This window comes from Mesoplodon densirostris, chromosome 1 (genome assembly GCF_025265405.1).
Source record: "Mesoplodon densirostris isolate mMesDen1 chromosome 1, mMesDen1 primary haplotype, whole genome shotgun sequence".
In the NCBI taxonomy this organism is placed as follows: Eukaryota; Metazoa; Chordata; class Mammalia; order Artiodactyla; family Ziphiidae; genus Mesoplodon; species Mesoplodon densirostris.
The window spans coordinates 28484107-28503836 of NC_082661.1; the positions used below are offsets into that span (position 1 = coordinate 28484107).

The 19730-nt window shown below is 39.8% G+C and overlaps 1 protein-coding gene and 1 pseudogene across 10 annotated transcripts in view; both read right to left on the reverse strand.

The window, feature by feature from the left end:
* BTRC (beta-transducin repeat containing E3 ubiquitin protein ligase) overlaps positions 1–19730 on the reverse strand; it is a 189801-nt gene that overhangs the window by 155382 nt on the left and 14689 nt on the right. Inside the window, exon 1 of one of the 10 annotated variants that reach the window (XM_060100546.1) lies at positions 17990–18008. The exons of the other annotated variants lie outside the window; for them this stretch is intronic. The gene's annotated coding sequence lies outside the window, so the exon portion shown is untranslated. Of the gene's footprint in view, positions 1–17989; positions 18009–19730 lie in introns of those variants that run through there. 10 annotated transcript variants of the gene reach the window in all.
* On the reverse strand, positions 7950–8950 carry LOC132495359 (BTB/POZ domain-containing adapter for CUL3-mediated RhoA degradation protein 3-like; annotated as a pseudogene).

Below are 19730 nucleotides of genomic sequence, written 5' to 3' on the forward strand. Positions count from 1 at the left end.
CATATGATCATCTCAATAGATGCAGAAAAATCTTTTGACAAAATTCAACACCCATTTATGATAAAAACTCTCCAGAAAGTGGGCATAGAGGGAAACTACCTCAACATAATAAAGGCCATTTACGACAAACCCACAGCAAACATCATTCTCAGTGGTGAAAAACTGAAAGCATTTCCTCTAAGATCAGGAATAAGACAAGGATGTCCATGCTTGCCACTATTATTCAACGTAGTTTTGGAAGTCCTAGCCAAGACAATCAGAGAAGAAAAAGAAATAAAAGGAATTCAAATTGGAAAAGAAAAAGTAAAACTGTCACTGTTTGCAGATGACATGATACTGTACATAGAGAATCCTAAAGATGCCACCAGAAAACTACTAGAGCTAATCAATGAATTTGGTAAAGTTGCAAGATACAAAATTAATGCACAGAAATCTCTTGCCTTCCTATACACTAACAACGAAAGATCAGAAAAAGAAATTAATGAAACAATCCCATTCACCATTGCAACAAAAAGAATAGAATACCTAGGAATAAACCTAAGGAGGTAAAAGGCCTGTACTCAGAAAACTATAAGGCCCTGATGAAAGAAATCAAAGATGACACAAACAGATAGAGAGATATACCATGTTCTTGGATTGGAAGAATCAATATTGTGAAAATGACTATACTACCCAAAGCAATCTACAGATTCAATGCAATCCCTATCAAATTACCAGTGGCATTTTTTACAGAACTGGAACAAAAAACCTTAAAATTTGTATGGAGACACAAAAGACCCCAAATAGCCAAAGCAGTCTTGAGGGAAAAAAACGGAGCTGGAGAAATCAGACTCCCTGACTTCAGACTATACTACAAAGCTACAGTAATCAAGACAATATGGTACTGGCACCAAAACAGAAATATAGATCAGTGGAACAGGGATAGAAAGTCCAGAGATAAACCCATGCATCTCTGGTCAACTAATCTATGACAAAGGAGGCAAGGATATAAAATGGAGAAAAGATAGTCTCTTCAATAAGTGGTGCTGGGAAAACTGGACAGCTACATGTAAAAGACTGAACTTAGAACACTCGCTAACACCATACACAAAAATAAACTCAAAATGGATTAAAGACCTAAATGTAAGACTGCACACTATAAAACTCTTAGAGGAAAACATAGGAAGAACACTCTTTGACATACATCACAGCGAGATCTTTTTTGATCCACCTCCTAGAGTAATGGAAATAAAACCAAAAATAAACAAATGGGACCTAATGAAACTTAAAAGCTTTTGCACAACAAAGGAAGCCATAAACAAGACGAAAAGACAACCCTCAGAATGGGAGAAAATATATGCAAACAAAGCAACTAACAAAGGTTTAATCTCCAAAATATATAAGCAGCTCATGCAGCTCAATATCAAAAGAACAACTCAATCCAGAAATGGGCAGAAGACCTAAATAGACATTTCTCCAAAGAAGATATACAGATTGCCAACAAACACATGACAGGATGCTCAACATCACTATTAGAGAAATGCAAATCAAAACTACAATGAGGTATCACCTCACACCAGTTAGAATGGGCATCATCAGAAAATCTATAAACAACAAATGCTGGAGAGTGTGTGGAGAAAAGAGAACCCTCTTGCACTGTTGGTGGGAATGTAAATTGATACAGCTACTATGGAGGACAGTATGGAGGTTCCTTAAAAAACTAAAAATAGAATTACTATATGACCCAGCAATCCCACTACTGGGCATATACCCAAAGAAATCCATAATTTAAAAGGACACATGCACCCCAATGTTCACTGCAGCACTATTTACAATAGCCAGGTCATGGAAGCAACCTAAATGCCCATCGACAGACAAATGGATAAAGAAGATTTGGTACATATATACAATGGAATATTACTCAGCCACAGAAAGGAATGAAATTGGATCATTTGTAGAGACGTGGATGGATCTAGAGACTGTCGTACAGAGTGAAGTAAGTCAGAAAGAGAAAAACAAATATCGTATATTAACGCATATATGTGGAATCTAGAAAAATGGTACAGATTAACCGGTTTGCAGGGCAGAAATAGAGACACAGGGGTAGAGAACAAACGTATGGACACCAAGGGGGGAAGTGGTGGGCGTGGCAGTGGCATAAACTGGGAGATTGGGATTGACATATGTACACTAATATGTATAAAATAGATAAATAATACGAACCTGCTGTATAAAAAATAAATAAAATAAAATTCAAAAAAAAATTCCAAAGGAAGCATTTGGACAAGGTAGTGAACCATGCCTATATCCTGAACTTGCTCTATATCTAGTTACCTGATGTTTGTACTCATTCTTTGAACTACCTCACATTCTTCTAATAAATTATGGTTTTGTTCTTAAAAAAAAACAAAAACAAAAACCTCCCAACAAATGTATGTCCAGGACCAGGTGGCTTCACAGGCTAATTCTATCAAACATTTAGAGAAGAGTTAACACCTATCCTTCTGAAACTATTCCAAAAAAGTGCAGAGGAAGGAATACTCCCAAATTCATTCTATGAGGCCACCATCACTCTGATGAACACAGACGCAAAAATCCTCAACAAAATACTAGCAATCCGAATCCAACAATACATTAAAAGGATCATACACCACAATCATGTGGGATTTATCCCAGGAATACAAAAATTTTTCAATATTCACAAATCAATCAGTGTGATACACCACATCAACAAATTAAAGAATAAAAACCATATGATCATCTCAGTAGATGCAGAAAGAGCTTTTGACAAAATTCAACACCATTTATGATAAAAACTCTCCAGAAAGTGGGCATAGAGGGAACCTACTTCAACATAATAAAGGCCATATATGACAAACCTACAGCTAACATCATACTCAATGGTGAAATGCTGAAAGCGTTTCCTCTAAGATCAGGAACAAGACAAGGATGCCCACCCTCTCCACTTTTATTCAACATAGTTTTGGAAGTCCTAGACACAGCAATCAGAAAAGAAAAAGAAATAAAAGCAATCCAAATTGGAAAAGAAGAAGTAAAACTGTCACTGTTTGCAGATGACATGATGCTATACATAGAGAATCCTAAAGATGCCACCAGAAAACTACTAGAGCTAATCAATGAATTTGGTAAAGTTGCAAGATACAAAATTAATGCACAGAAATCTCTTGCATTTCCATACACTAACAATTAAAGATCAGAAAGAGAAATTAAGGAAACAACTCCATTCACCACTGCAACAAAAAGAATAAAATACCTAGGAATAAACCTACCTAAGGAGGTAAAAGACCTGTACTGTGAAAACTGTAAGATGCCGATGAAAGAAATCGAAAACAACACATACAGATGGAAAGATATACCATGTTCTTGGATTGGAAGAATCAATATTGTGAAAATGACTATACTACTCAAGGCAATCTATAGATTCAATGCAATCCCTATCAAACTACCAATGGCATTTTTCACAGAACTAGATCAAAAAATTTTTTTAATTTGTATGGAGACACAAAAAAGACCCCAAATAGCTAAAGCAATCTTGAGAAAGAAAAACGCAGCTGGAGGAATCAGGCTCCCTGTCTTCAGACTATACTACAAAGCTACAGTCATCAAAAGTGTGGTACTGGCAGCAAAACAGAAATATGTATCAATGGAACAGGTCAGAAAGCCCAGAAAGAAACCGATGCACCTACGGTCAATTAAATTACGACAAAGGAGGCAAGACTATACAACGGAGAAAAGGCAGTCTCTTCAATAAATGGTGATGGGAAAACTGGACAGCTACATGTAAAAAAAAGAAACTAGAACATACTTTAACACCATACACAAAAAATGGTTCCATCATTTGATCTGATATTAGACAGTCAAATGTGTCACCTACGAACCAACTGTTCCACTGGAAGACTGGGAGTTCCATAATACAAAGGGGTTGGCAGTTATGGCCCCTCATTCGTTCATTGTTTTTTAATTATTTTTTCTACTTTTCAAATTTGTTCTAATTAAAAAAAAACAAAACTCACTTAGGGACTTCCCTGGTGGTCCAGTGGCTAAGACTCTGTGCTCCCAGTGCAGGGGGCCCAGGTTCAATCCCTAATCAGGGAACTAGATCCCACATGCCACAACCAAGAGTTCACATACCACAACTAAAAGAAAAAGATCCTGCATGTTGCAACAAAGATCCTGCACTCGGCAACGAACATCCCATGTGCCGCAACTAAGACCTGGCACAGCCAAATTAAAAAAAAAAAAAAAAAACTCATTTACGAAAAATTATCATATGGACATCAAAACTGAAAAACAGTGTTGTTAGATTTACTCCCTACAATGACTTCATGAGGTAGGATGTGTGGTTTATCATTACCCCTGTTTTACAAGATGAGAAATAGGAAGAAAGTATAGAGAGGAAACAGAACCAAAGGCTAAGAAACTCCAGCATTTGTCTAAGGGTCAAATGGTTATTAAACCATCTGGCTCAAGAGAGTGCTCTTTCATTAAACACCATTGCCTCTTAACATTTAAAAAACAAAACAAAACAAAACAAAACAAAAGCCATCTTCCCTACCAAAGGTTTTCAAATTTTAGTATTTAATCCATGGTAGGTGTCTTCTAGGTGAGTCCTAGAAAACTCCTTATAGAATCTAATTTAAACTAATCTCCAAGAAACAAGAAAAAGTGGTGGCCTCTGGGGAGGGAAAATAAATGCTACAAAGATGGGTAAAGAGATTTTCTGCTATATACCCTTTTGTATTTTTTGAGTTTTGTACTGTGTTACATGTTTTACATATTCAAAAACAAATATTTTTAAAACTCCATATTTTTATTTCTATCAATAGTTAACTTCTATATATCAAGGCTTATTATAAAGCTATGTGAATAAAGCTGCATGGTACTGATACAGGGATAAATAAATAGAAAAATATACAGAATAATGAATCCAAAAACAGACCAATGCATGTAAGGACATGATATATGATGGAGGTAGCTCTGCAGATCAGTGGAGAATACATATTCTTCCAGTAGATGATGCTGGGGGACATTGGAAATCCATATGGAAAAAAAAATGAAATGAAATTCCTTCCTCACAAACGCAAAGATCAATTCTAGAAAGACTAACATTCTAAATGTAAAAGACAAAACTATCAAGCTTCTAGTGGAAAATATGAGACTATTTTCATAACCTTAGGGTAGAAAAGGCTTTCTTAAATAAGTCATAGAAGCACTAATTAAACACACACACACACACCCTTCAATTCATCTATCAATCACATCCAGTGGAAGAAACACAAGCTCAACCACAAACAAAACAAAAAGAGTCAAAAGGGAACCAACTAGGCTCTGATTAGGGAAATGTGGGCTCTAATCCAGGCTGTCATCAACTGTAACCTTGAACAAGTCACATGACCTCTTTGGGTCTCAGTTTGCTCTTTTTGTTTTTAAGTAGAAGCGTTATATAACTTTTATTTTATATATGTCCACAGATGCTTGTACAACATACAGTGACTACTTCTGAAGCTCACAGTGTTTTTTTTCCATGGCACAAAGAGACAGAAAGGTTAGTGACACACACATGTTACAATGACTCTGGGTGGAGACCTAGAGAGCACACATTCCAGAGGGAGGACCGGGGTACCTGCACAGCGACTGCCCCACTAAGCCACTGCAGGAGGACAATGGAGAGGCGAGGCCCGGAACCATCGTGGGCAGAGGCCCCCAGTCACCGCAATCAGATGACTTATTTGAAGAAAACCTCATTACAGGGGACCCAAAGCTGTTCTGCTTTTTCCATTGTAAGCTATTACAGTGTAATAAAACTTTACTCTTTACCAAATCTTAGGCCAGTGTTTTACTTGGATGGTTCTTAAATACAAATATTGACTTTTGTTTGCCCTTAGTGCTCACATAAGAAATCAGTTCCTTGTAAAATATGTCTGATAACAGAGCTTGGACCAGCCAACACTTTGTCATTGTCAGCTCATGGCTGTATGCAACTAACAGTATCACTCACCATGGAATGTTTCAAGAACTTGTTCATATCCCAGGGAAGCAAAGACTACAAACTACAAGTGCAAAGTTGGAGGAAATGTTTAAGTAGAGAGACAGCCAGAAACGTTTGGTCATAAGGTGTAGAAGCCCCAGCTAATCAGACTGTTCCACAAAGTTACTCTTCACGTAAACATTTAAAAAACAGAACTTACATGATGGCTTTTCCATTCCTACAGAAAACATCACAACTGACATTCACTTTAATTTTCTAAAAAAGTTCAACCCAAACAGCAGGGTTGGTGTTTAAAACTTAAACTGTATAAAATATTTACAAAACATTATTTAAGCCCCCTCCCTCCCATCCTTAGCACTTAATAAAATCCAAATGGCCTAATACGAAAGTTTCCCACACAACAGTTTAAAAAGCATCTACCTGATACATGAGTTTTAGGTTCGGTCATGATTGTTTTAAAGTTTTATTGTAGGCTTTGTTGCTGGATACAAAATAAAGGCATACAACTATCACAAGTAGGGCAGGATGTACAAAGTCTGAGCTGTAAAAACCATTTCAAAATATAAACTCGTTTTTTTGGAACACACTGTATCAAAGGCTGCCTGTATTAATACTTTTGGCATAAAACAGTAATGTTTCCCTCGAAGAGCAGACAAAACCCATCCTGGGCTTCCCTGGTGGCGCAGTGGTTAAGAATCCGCCTGCCGGGCTTCCCTGGTGGCGCAGTGGTTGAGAGTCCGCCTGCCGATGCAGGGGACGTGGATTCGTGCCCCGGTCTGGGAGGATCCCGCATGCCGCGGAGCGGCTGGGCCCGTGAGCCATGGCCGTTGGGCCTGCGCGTCCGGAGCCTGTGCTCCGCAACGGGAGAGGCCACGATGGTGAGAGGCCCACATACCGCAAAAAAAAAAAAAAAAGAATCCGCCTGCCAATGCAGGGCACACGGGTTCAAGTCCTGGTCCGGGAAGATCCCACATGCCGCGGAGCAATGAAGCACGTGCGCCACAACTACTAAGCCTGTGCTCTAGAGCTGCGAGCCACAACTACTGAGCCTGCATGCCACAGCTACTGAAGACCGCACGCCTAGAGCCTGTGCTCCACAACAAGAGAAGCCACCGCAGTAAGAAGCCTGCACACCACAACGAAGAGCAGCCCCTACTCACCGCAACTAGAGAAAGCCCGCGCACGGCAATGAAGACCCAAAACAGCCAAAACTGAATAAAATAAATTTATATAAAAAAATAAAGCCCATCCATACCTTAACACACAACCGAATCTCCTTGGAACTACTCTACCAGCCTAGTCTCTACCACCCACATTCGTCACCACTCCCCCTGTGCGTCATGGATGCAGAGGAGACAGGGAGGTAGGTAACCGAGAACGTCCGTCCCACACAAGTGCCGTGCAGACAGCAGGGATCCAGCGCGGGCCACCCAGGCCCCATGGGCACACATCCTCATCCATAGTCGCACACGTCCCTTAAACTAACATGAACACACACACTGACTGGACCCAAAGGGATCTGCATGTCCTCTCGGTCTACTCGCCGAAGGCCACTCCACACTGTGGAAGAATCAGAAGCAGAGACAGGAAGGGATTTCCAGGTGACAGCTACATTGACAGCAGACAAGCCATCCTGAGGCTGCTGGTGTGAGCGGTGGTCCTGTCTGGATGCCAGAACAGAGTCTGGGGCCGTGTTTAATTTCTTCTAAGCAAAGGGCAGGGCATCCTCTGGGGGCAGTAAGCCCCGCTTAACGGGGCAGAAGGCCGAGGAGGAAGGAATGGAGCCCCCTGGGCAGTGGTTTGTGTACTATGCCTGTGAGCAGGCCAGGCGGCCTTCCCAGGATGGAGTGGGTCAACAAGGAGGGCAGGGGAAGGGGCAGCTTTGCCCTTGGTCAGACCCTGCGGGGTCCCAACAAGCACCAGACCACAGATCAGCCGAAGGGACAACAGGCCTGCCCCTTCAACAGATCTGGGCAATGTAGATCCGCTCCCACTCCTCGTCCTCGTCCAGGTGGTGGGAGCAAACGACCACCCCACCTGTGGCCTCCAGGAGCACGCTGTCAGGTCCCCGGCCATCCTGGGCCTCATACAGCAAAATATTCAGGCTCCCCTCATAGATCCGGGCTTCAGGGAACTCCATCTTGGTCTGTTTCTTCTCCATGGCGTAGATGATAGAGGTACAGCAGAATTCAGCGATCTTGCGGCCCTGGCTGTAGAAGGACCAGCAGCAGATTTCATCCCCAATGACATCCTTTATGAACAGGACCCTTCCATCAAAGCACAGAGACAGCTTATCAAACAGTTCAATGTTCTTCAACATATTGTCGTCAGAATTGCTGGTATACGAGTATTTGTTGTTACTTCTGTTGTAGGGCAACTTCACGGCTGGCTTATTTGAAGTCACTGTAAGTTTCTGTTCTTCCTTGGATGAGGTGATAACAGGAACTCTGCAGAAAGGCTCATAAGTATCTTTGTTTTGCAGGGCTGCCTGGAACTCTTCCACCAGGCCCTGGACCAGGTAGTACTTGGCTTCTGCCTGCAGCTCCTCAATCTCCCGGCAGCTCTCGGGCAAGGGGACCGCCCCGTCACAAAGGTAATTGAGTATCGTACCATAGAGCCTCCCACACGGGTCAGTGAGGATCCAGCCTTCACTGTCCATGAGCATCTCTATGCACCTGCTGAACACAGCCTTCAGCATAGTGTCCTGCTTGGTCAGCGTCTGCATGGTGGTGTACTACAGGGCTCTGCCACGTTCAGCTTCACGAACTTGGAGCTGGGGCTCGTGCCCCTGAATGAAGTGGTGCAGGTCGCAGCCACTGGTACTGCTGAGCTCACCACACTTCCTCCTGACATCTCTTCCATGAAAAACTGGAGGACACTGGAGTCTCCAAACCCGGACTGAGAGACACAGGAAACACCCAGCTCGCATGAGCCTGGGGCGGAGGCGAGGCCTTCGCTCATTTTTAAAACGAAGAAGTCATAGTCTATGATTCAAACAAGGCCTTTTACCCAAAGTGTACTACTACTGATCTAAAATGACCGCAAACCACTGTTTCTTGAATGAGCTAAGTAGGTGGACAGATTCCCAGTGTTGATACCTTAAGTGGATGAAAAAAAGGGAAAATGATGTTTCCCAGCCCTCCCAGAGCTGAAGAGTATAAATAACTGAACATGCTGACAGTGTTTAAGGCTCACCGTGATAGAAAAGAGTGTATTCCAAATCTCCTAGATGTAAGGTGCACTTACTAGGGTAAATTGACATTGCTGGGCATTTGCTTGGTCATACTCTTTCTTTAATAAAACTGAGGGCTTCCCTGGTGGCGCAGTGGTTGAGAATCTGCTTGCCGATGCAGGGGACACGGGTTCGTGCTCCCGTCCGGGAAGATCCCACATGCCGCGGAGCGGCTGGGCCCGTGAGCCATGGCTGCTGAGCCTGCGCGTCCGGAGCCTGTGCTCCACAACGGGAGAGGCCACAACAGTGAGAGGCCCACGCACCGCAAAAAAAATAAATAAATAATAAAACCGATAAAAGTAGAAACAGCATGGAAATATCAGTAGGATAGCAAATAAAGTATTAAGTGTATCTATCCATATCTCCCTGACAAGTAAAATTCTATCATCACAGGTAGGGATAAATTGTGGCTGCTTGCCTGGGTGGCTAGGGGGATGAGAAAATTAAGAACAGAACATTCCAGTAGGATGTTTGATACCCACCAGTCAAGTCTGTACCCTTTTTCCTGATACTACCAAATAACATAATATTTCATTAGCTTCTCAAAATGCCATTTTATGATGAAGCTCAGACCTGACAGTCATACCCTTATTAAAGTCACAACTAGTTATGTTGAAATGGTAATTATCAACAACAAATTTTAAATTAAAATACATTATGTAACAACATTAAAATAAGGCTAGATCGGGACCCATGGATAGGATTCAAGGATCTCTGAACCTCTTGAAATCATGTACAAAAGGTATACACATGTGCATGTCTGGGGAGAGTATCTCATGACATACAAAAGATTTTCAGTGAGGTCCATGAACAAAAAAGTTTATGAAGCTTTGAGTTAGATGACCCCTCTAGACTCAAAGCCCACACAAATTTAGTGACATCTCAGTTAAAGCAAATAACTGACCCACTTATTAAGGAAGTAGAACTTTGTCTCCTTCTGATTCATCGCATTTTCTCTTAATCCAAATTCAATAAAAGTCAGTCTCACTTTAAAATAAAAATTTTTTAAACTTCATGGTTTCAATTAAGCAATTAAAAATTCAGCCCAATAGTGCCCTCCAGGGTTTCCCTGGTGGCGCAGTGGTTAAGAATCTGCCTGCCAATGCAGGGGACACAGGTTTGAGGCCTGGTCCAGGATGATCCCACATGCCGTGGAGCAACTACGCCCGTGCGCCGCAACTAGTGAAGCCCACACGCCTAGAGCCCATGCTAGGCAACAAGAGAAGCCACCGCAATGAGAAGCAGGCGCACCGCAACAGAGTAGCCCTCGCTCGCTGCAACTAGAGAAAGCCCGCGTGCAGCAATGAAGACCCAATGCAGCCAAAAATAAAAAATAAAAAAATAGTGCCCTCCAATTTCAAAACTCAAATTTTAACTACAATATATTCTATTTCTCAATAAGAAAGAGAATCTCTTCTTTAATCCTTTCCACCAGGCATCATTCTTTCTAGGTTCTGGGTACATTTTCACATCAATTGAAAACAAGATCTCACTCTTTCTTACTGGTTTACATAATTAATTGGAATTGTTAGTCCAAATTCATCAATCCCTGAGGCTTTTTTATTTATTTATTTATTTTATTTATTTATTTTTGGCTGTGTTGGGTCTTCGTTGCTGCGCGCGGGCTTTCTCTAGTTGCAGTGAACGGGGGCTACTCTTCGTTGCGGTGCGTGGGCTTCTCATTGCGGTGGCTTCTCTTGTTGTGGAGCACGGGCTCTAGGCATGCAGGCTCAGTAGTTGTAGCACTTGGGCTCAGTAGTTGTGGCTCACGGGCTCTAGAGCGCAGGCTCAGTAGTGGTGGTGCAAGGGCTTAGTTGCTCCGCTGCATGTGGGATCTTCCCGGACCAGAGCTCGAACCCATGTCCCCTGCATTGGCAGGCAGATTCTCAACCACTGAGCCACCAGGGGAGTCCCAATACCTGAGCCTTGAAAAAAGCTACTAGTCAAATCCTAGTCTGGTCAAAGTTTGTTGGCTGATTCCCACTCCTGCTTCATAAGTACATATTGAAAACACACACGCACAAAACTTACTCATAAGAACTATAATTTACCACCAACTACTCATAAGAAATTATAGCTCTGTTGACTGGCAAGTAATTTGCAAAAGCAGATCAGTTTAGCTACATAAAATAAATATCTGCCTGCATGTACAAGCACTAGTCAAGGCGTGAAATTAAACTTTTTATTCGGAAGTAAAGAGCTGCTTCAAGGCTGTGAGTTAAACAAATAGTAAGGTCATCCTTTTCTTTCTGATGTTTATAGCATTTCTAATAGGAGAAGCAAGGGAGGAGGAAAATCTGGCCAAATTCCATAAAAGCAAAAATATCTCTATGACATAACAAATGTGCCACTTGCTTTACTAATTGCACAGACCTAACAGAACCAAGTTGGTGAAATGTATGCAGGGATCACTTAAATCCTGAAAGCCCAAAATGATCATAATGGACATCTCATTCGGTCAAAACTAAGGGATCAGTGTTTAAGTGAAGTAAAGAAAATTCCAAAAATATAAATGCCACAGTAAGTTTTAAAACAGCCTACAGCCATTTTCATTACAACACAATTTTGAATTAGTCAGATTAATGAGATCCTATTCAGTAATTTAGCCAATTCCCACAATTTTTCCAACATTTATCAAAATCAACTAATACAAACTTCAACTTATTCCACTATACTATAACCACACTACTCTCACGTCTACCAGATAAAGCAAACAAGTAGGAAAAAAAAAAAGCCCAAATAATTATGAGCAAATTGCCTTGAAAGGCCTAGCTGGAGAAGCCACAGTGAGTCTCAAAGTGTGATCCCAGAACCAGTGGCATCATCTGGAAACTAGTTAGAAATGCAGATTTTCAGGCTCCACCCCAGGCCTATGAAATGGAAAACACAAGCCCTCCAGGAACTTCTGTTGCAGCTTTTAGTACCACAAGCCTTTAAAAACTAAACCCAATTATTTAAGCAGCTTTAGCAATGTTTTCCACCGAAGATAAAAATTATAAAGCATATAACCTATAAATTAGAATGTAGGGCTTCCCTGGTGGCGCAGTGGTTGAGAGTCTGCCTGCCGATGCAGGGGACACGGGTTCGTGCCCTGGTCCGGGAAGATCCCACATGCCACGGAGCAGCTGGGCCCGTGAGCCATGGCCGCTAAGCCTGAGCCTCCGGAGCCTGTGCTCCGCAACGGGAGAGGCCACAACAGTGAGAGGCCCGCGTACCACAAAAAAAAAAAAAAAAAAAAATTAGAATGTGAAAAGTACATTTTAATTAGGCTAAGTTCAAAAACAAAAATAAAGGGACTTCCCTGGTGGTGCAGTGGTTAAGAATCCGCCTGCCAATGCAGGAGACACGGGTTCGAGCCCTGTCCCAGGAAGATCCCACATGCCGCGGAACAACTAAGCCTATATGCCACAACTACTGAGCCTGCGCTCTAGAGCCCATGAGCCACAACTACTGAGCCCGTGTGCTGCAAGTACTGAAGCCCACACACCTAGAGCCCGTGCTCCGCAACAAGAGAAGCCACCGCAATGAGAAGCCCACACACCGCAACGAAGAGTAGCCCCCACTCACTGCAACTAGAGAAAGCCCAAGAACAGCAACGAAGACCCAACTCAGCCAAAAATTAAATAAATAAACAAATAAATTTATAAAAAATAAAATTAAAATGACAAAGTTTACATATTATCTTCCCAAAATAGGAAACAGTCACCATTTCAAAGTCAAGAAGAAAAAAAAAACAAACAAACACTTAGAACTGCCTAAAAATAAATGGGCTGATTTTACAACTTCTACAGAACAATCATCAGTGGATGCCAAAACTATTGGGAGAAACAATGTTGGGAACAAGTTATTTACACAGTTTCCAAGTTTCACTCCACTGAGCACTTATTATTTCCAAATATACCTCTACAGTGGAGAAATCTGGTGAATACAGCCTTAATAAAATGACCAAACTTAGCATCACCGATAAAGGAACAAAATAACATCGTGTACTTTCTGATGTAATGCACTGAGAAACACAACATATATTCCTGCCAAATTTTTTAACCTGAATCTAACCATGGACAACAATCAGACAAATCCAAATGAGAGACATTCTGTAAAACTTGCCTGGACTCTTCAAAAACTTCAATTTCAAGAATAAAAAGACTAAGGAACTATTGTAAATTAAAAGAGACTAAAGAGACATAACTATGTGTAACATGTGATTGGATCATGAATTTTAAAAAAGGAGGCTATAAAGGACACTACTGGAACAATTGGGGAAATCTGAATATGAACTATATATTGAATAATAAAATGTTATCACTTTATCACTTTAAAATGTTAAATCTCCTGAGTGGGATCTTGCATTGTGGTTATGAAAGACAATGCCCGTGTTCTTAGGAAATACATGCTTTAGTAGAAGTGAAATATCATGATGTCTACAACTTTCAAATGATTCAGAAAGGAAAGGAAAGTAGAGCTATACAGAGAGGAAAAAAATAAATATGGCAAAATGTTAGCACTTGGCCAATCCAGGTGAGGGGTACATGAATGCTTTTCTCAATTTTTTTATAGATTTGAAAAAAGATTGATACCACCCATTCCCCTCTTCATCCATATGTCTCCAACTGTATGATTTTTTAAAATTAATTAATTAATTAATTATTTGGCTGCACCGGGTCTTAGTTGTGGCATGCAGGATCTAGTTCCCTGACCAGGGATCCAACCCGGGCCCCCTGCTCTGGGAGCGTGGAGGCTTAACCACTGGACCACCAGGGAAGTCCCTCCAACTGTATGACCTTAAGGAAGTAACTTAACCTCTCTGTGCCTCAGTTTCCATGTCTGTAAATCAGGGATAATAACAATACATATCTAATAAGGTGAGATGATCAAATGAGTTAATGTATGTTGAATGCCTAGAATCCTACACTGTACACACTGAGCTATGAGTGTTTTCTGCCATTATTGTTGTTATTTTATTATTACTACTGCTACCATAACACAGGGTTAGAGAGACAAAGAAATGTAGCTTGGATGCTCACAGTCCTATATATAACTTCCAAAATATTTTCACTATTTATAATTTCACCTAGTCCTCACAACAGCTCTTTGAAGTGGGAAGAAAATTCTTATCGTTGCTTTCCAGATGAGGAAAATGAGACTTGGAGGTTAAGCAACTTGCCCAAAGTTTTCTAACTTCTAGAAATCAGTATAAGTGAGATGAGAACTAGGTCTTGTTTTCACTATAGCACAATATAAAATTTACATCCCGATCTTAACTGATTAGAAGGTATTTCAAAGAAAGCACACCAAGAAGACACGTAAAACTTGGTACTGTCAGTTAGAAACAAAAGAAGTTATCACTAGTCCATTCAGCAAAACGGATGTCACTTTCCAGAGCTTTGATATTCTCCTTAAATACCCTTGAAAACAAGGACCAAAAAATATGAACTCTTATAAAAAGAGATTTATTGTATTTTTATAGCTTATTACATAACTTGTAACAATCATTTTGTTAAAGGTGAATGTCAGTTTTATCTTTGGTCCCTTTTTTCCTGGCTATTTACAAGCTTTGTAAGAATTGTTCCTTAATTAAGTCTGAACATAGCTTTATATAAATGGATTCCTGGAAATAAAATGTTCAGACTTAAGAAATGATTGTTACAGAGACTGTAACAGGCCGTAAAAAAAAGAATGCCACTTTAAACAAAGATTTCTTATTTTAATTAAAAAGATAATTATCAGAACATTCCTACACTTACCAGAACCATTTAAAGAAGCTTCTTTGGGGAAAAAAAATGTAGTATCTTATGCAGGTTTCCGTGTATAATTTGTAATATATTTAAACCAAAGTCTCAGTTGATCCTATGGTATGAATTCTTATATACTGTACCTACACTTTAATGATACATTGAAAAAGAAAGAGTTCCAAATGAGATAAACATCATTTCTAATTCTTTTTAATATGAATGCTTTCAAAAGATTATGAGTATTTTTCCATAAGATATTGATAAAACACATTTAAGAATACTTAAGCAACACTTTTTAACATGACCACATACAAACATATCTAGGATCACACAGTTTATTGATGCAGTAGGTATACGTCAAGTAGAGGGACTATATCCAGTGGACTACTGTATAATCAAAGATGATACATACCTGCATAAAAGGAGTTTCTATTCTCAAACTCTGATAAAAGCTAAAACAATCATCCTTATTTTCAAAACATCACAACTGGATAAGATTGGAGGGTGTGAAAAACCTTTAGAAGCATGATTTGATAAGGCAGGATTCTTTTCGATTAATTTATTTGACTTTTTTTTTTTTTTTTTTTTTTTGCGGTATGCGGGCCTCTCTCACTGTTGTGGCCTCTCCCGTTGCGGAGCACAGGCTCAGGAGGCGCAGGCTCAGCAGCCATGGCTCACGGGCCTAGCCGCTCCACGGCATGTGGGATCTTCCCAGACCGGGCCACAAACCGGGGCACGAACCCGTGTCCCCTGCATCGGCAGGCTGACTCTCAACCACTGTGCCACCAGGGAAGCCCTATTTGACTAACTTTTAAATTGTCCATTTCTAACCTAAATCGCGTAAAATTTGTAAAGTTAGGCAAGATTCCAAGAGAGAATGAAGTAGATCTTAAAAGCTGTCACTATAATTAATTGCAATTTGAAAAACAGATGCATCAATATTCCTCTACTTAAGTCATCTTTTCTAAATTACACTGAATGCTACACATGAGTCACTACTTGACTGTCTATTTCTGCACCAATATATTCCTGGAAACTGCTTCTAAGTGGACTATATTTTCCCAGGGAAACAAGTTCTAATCAGGAGGCTATTTCCTAACTGAGGACTTGGTATCAAAGAAAAGTACTGACACACCTAATGACATCAAAACAAAGATTCAATAATTATAAACCTCTATCGTTATTAAAAATAAAGAAATTACATTCCACCTTCATAAAATGGGAATGACATACCAATGATCATTAACTGTATGTTGAAAGTGTTAAAAAAAAAAAAAGTAACTCTTCCACATTTACTCATTAAACAAATTTGACCTTAAGCTAATAACCAACTAAAACACTAAACATTTAATTAGCAATCATCTGGTTTGCTTCTTATAATACAACCTTCTGCTTGGGATGATTTATGAAGAAGGGAGAAGTAGAAGGGGGTCAAACAAATATATTACTCAAGGGAATGCCCTCCTTTCCTCTATCTAAATTATTTCCCTGAATAAGCAAGTTTTTCAAAATTATACCAAGAATAGGAGATCAGTAAATGTTGATAATGATCATGATGACCATGAGTGTTTCTCACTTATTTTGCTTTGCTTCTAAAAACTATAGGTAGGGACTTCCCTGGTAGTCCAGTGGTTAAGACTCCACGCTTCCACTCCAGGGGGCGCAGGTTCGATCCCTGGTTGGGGAACTAAGATCCTGCATGCTGCGCGGTGCCAACAAAACAAAACTATCAGGTAATCAGATATTTTTCTTTTTCATTTGCCTATCTCCTCAGTTTAAAAGCCACAAGTGCTCTACATAAGACCAAATGCCACCAGAAAAAAACACTTAAGTCACTCTCTCATTCTCACTGTCACAGGGCTTACTTGAAACTTTGTATCTAGGTTTCAAAGTACCCCTCACTTCATTGAAAAGCCATGAACATTCATTAGCACAAACTCCTTTCTAAAATATTTACAAATAAAATATTTACAAAAAGTCTTTCATAGAATGCTAACATTACAAAAGTTTTTCATAGAATGTTTCACAGAAGGTTACATCACTCTAATGACCATTCTTCTGATTCTTCTTAGGATGACTAGCTTTTGTGTTTGAGCCCAATAGATAAAGTCATCAAGAACTGAGGTATTCATTAGGGAAATGAAAATTAAAACCACGATAAGATACTACTATATACCTATTGGAATGGCTAAAATAAAAAATACTAACAATCCGAAGTGCTGGCAAGGATGCAGAACTAGAACTCTCATACATTGCTGTAGTAATGCGAAATGTTACGACCACTCTGGAAAATAGTTTGGCAGCTTCTTATAAAGTTAAACAACACTAACCATATGACCCAGCAATTCCCCTCCTGGGTATTTACCCCAAAGAAATGAAAATTTATGTTCTCACAAAACCTAAACACAAGTGCTTATAGCAGCTCTATTTTTAATCACCCAAAACCAGAAACAACCCAAATGTCCTTCAACAGATGGATAAACAAAATGTGGTACAATCCATACAATTGAATACTACCAAGCAATAAAAAGGAATGAACTACTGATACATGCAACAACTTGGATGAATCATCTAAAAGGCATTATGCTGAGAGAAAGAAGTCAGTATGAAAAGATTATATATTGTATGATTCCATTAAATGACTTTATCTCAAAAAGATAAAACTAAAGTGAGGGAGAACAGATCACAGTTCCCAGGAGTTAGGAAGATGGGGAGATAGTACAAGGTAGTTTTTTGGGGGATGATGGAACTGTTGTGTATCCTGATAGTGGTGGTGGTTACATGAATTCTGAGACCTGTACACTAAAAAAGTCAATTTAACTAAACATTAGTTTTTTAAAGAAAAAACCAAGACCAAAAACATGCACAGAGCAGACATGAATAAATACACATTTAAACAGTAAAATGGAATAGGGGTGCAATGTCTATTCAATAAACCTTGGAAGTCTGTGTGAATTATTTTGAACTAGAGTTTTTTGTTGTAAAAGTATTATCACCACTATATCCTTATGGACTAGAAAGCCCTTTCACATTTACCTCATTTAATTGTATCAAATTACATCTTCCTCTGATGCTGTGGCTGATGCTGCTTTTAATCTAAGGGATGAAGATAAAAAGACCTTTTCAGACAATTTCTCACTCACCAGAAAGCCCGTGCCTTTGTGCCTCTCACTTGAGGTCAGCTTGAGGACCCTGCTCAAAAGAAAAACTCTAGTCTATGTAATTGTACAAAAGACTAATCTTTCATCATAAATTTCCTTACAATTCAGTTATGCCTGTTGCTTTAAGCAACACTTCAATGATTCCTTAAACTTCTCCCTTCATTCCTTGACATTACCTCAAGACATTACCTTAAGAGCACTATGAAACAACTGTTGAGGTAGTCTGTTGTCATTTATCTTCACGTATGTGATAGGGTCATGGAATATTAACATTAAAAGTAATGTTAGAACTATCCACAACTTTTTCATAGCACCAGCAGGGACTACCAGTTTATTGTGATGTGATTTTAATATACCTAGAATGGCCACATTTGGGGATGTTGCTATTGCTCTTCTACTAGATATATCTCTTATAAATGGCATTATCTTGTTAATTTTTCTGCCCCTATGTTTCACCAAATTCTCCAGCTGCAAACAGCACCCAAAGTAAATTGTTTTTAGAAACCGCTTATTACTAATCAGTTGGAACTCAAAGCAATTCTAAGCCTCTGCCATGAAGTTTGTCTCATTCTGCCTTCACTGTTTATTTCCAGCTTTACTGAGATATAACTGACATAACACTGTGCAAGTGTAAGGTGTACAACATGTTGATTTAATATACTTACATACTACAAAATGATTACCACCTGCCTCCACTCTTGAATCCAGTTAACTCAGCTGCTTCCTGCTATGTTCCCCATGTACAAGGCTTCACCTTTTACTCTGGCTCTAGCCACAATATTTCCCCCACTCCCTCTGTGTTGGTACACTGGCCAGGACACGCAGTCTAGACATCTTGTCAAAGTGTGATCTGAAAAATATCTCTATCAGAAACACTGAGATGCCTGTTAAACATGCAGATTCTTGAGGCCTACTAAATTAAGTGGAGGGAAGAGGAGCTGAGAATCTGCACTACATGTTAACACCCTCTCCAAATAATAAAGTATAGTACTACTGCAGTGGGCACTAATGAGTAGGCTGAATTCTTTAGTTCCTTGCTGTATATTCCAGTTCTGTTTTTGAGCCCAAACTTGAAACAGAGGACTTGCTGCCTCTTTTTAGTACTCACTGATGTTGTCTGCCTATTGAATCTCCCCAGAATATCTGCACCCAGACTCCTTGTCACTATTTTCCCCTCTGAAATAATGTCCTGCCCTTCTAAACTTCTCTGAGTCCCCAAATCTGCTTGGATTGCTAACAGATACCATGTTCCATCTGCCTGGCTAAATTTCCTTTCCTCAGCTCCTAGTTACCCCCAAGCACTTGGTCTACCTCAGCCTGTAAAGCCTCTGTAGATTTTATGTCTCCTTCTGACTGATCTTGATTTAAAACACTGTTCTCAGTACAATGGACAATGATTATGCAATTACACAAAAGTAACAATTAGATGAATCCTGGTCTTTCTATCACAAAGGAATTTGAGTAGAGCTGGTCCAGAGAACTTCAGCTTGGCTCACTCTCTACGTGGATAAATCTTTCTTTTCTAACCTCTTATTATATATACTTTCATAAACTCAGAAAAGTATAGAACAGCATATAATGAATCCCCATCACTCAGCTTGCCACCTTCCAAATCC